The sequence below is a fragment of the Arachis hypogaea genome, chromosome 10 (genome assembly GCF_003086295.3).
Source record: "Arachis hypogaea cultivar Tifrunner chromosome 10, arahy.Tifrunner.gnm2.J5K5, whole genome shotgun sequence".
NCBI lineage: Eukaryota > Viridiplantae > Streptophyta > Magnoliopsida > Fabales > Fabaceae > Arachis > Arachis hypogaea.
This window is the reverse complement of record NC_092045.1, coordinates 38,008,821-38,009,672: the sequence shown is the minus strand read 5'-3', so window position 1 is coordinate 38,009,672 and position 852 is coordinate 38,008,821.

Genomic DNA, 852 nt, shown 5'->3' with positions numbered 1-852 from the left:
AGTAAATGACATAAAAATCCACTTCCGGGCCCACTTGGTGTGTGCTTGGGCTGAGCATTGAAGCTTTCATGTGTAGAGACTTTTCTTGGAGTTAAACGCCAGCTTTTGTGCCAGTTTGGGCGTTTAACTCCCATTCTTGTGCCAGTTCCGGTGTTTTACGCCAGAATTCTTGAGCTGACTTGGAACGCCTGTTTGGGCCATCAAATCTCGAGCAAAGTATGGACTATGATACATTGCTGGAAAGCCCAGGAAGTCTACTTTCCAACGCAATTGGGCTTCTGTAGCTCTAGAAAATCAACTTTGAGTGCAGGGAGGTTAGAATCCAACAGCATCTGCAGTCTTTTTCAGCCTCTGAATCAGATTTTTGCTCAGGTCCCTCAATTTCAGCCAGAAAATACCTGAAATCACAGAAAAACACACAAACTCATAGTAAAGTCCAGAAAAGTGAATTTTCACTAAAAAAAAATAAAAATATAATAAAAACTAACTAAAACATACTAAAAACAATGCCAAAAAGCGTATAAATTATCCGCTCATCAACAACCATTTCCATTCTACCTTGGATTGAATGAATGTCTCTTGGGTTCCTGGCTCACGAGTTTGACTGCCTCTCCTGACAATAGAGCATTCAAATCCGTGAGATTAGAGTCTTCGTGGTATAAGCTAGAATCAATTGGCAGCATTCCTGAGATTCGGAAAGTCTAAACCTTGTCTATGGTATTTCGAGTAGGATCCGGGAAGGGATGATAGTGACGAGCTTCAAACTCATGAATGCTGGGCGTGGTGAGAGACACAAAAGGATCAATGGATCCTATTCCAACATTAGTGAGAACCAACAGATGATTAGCCATG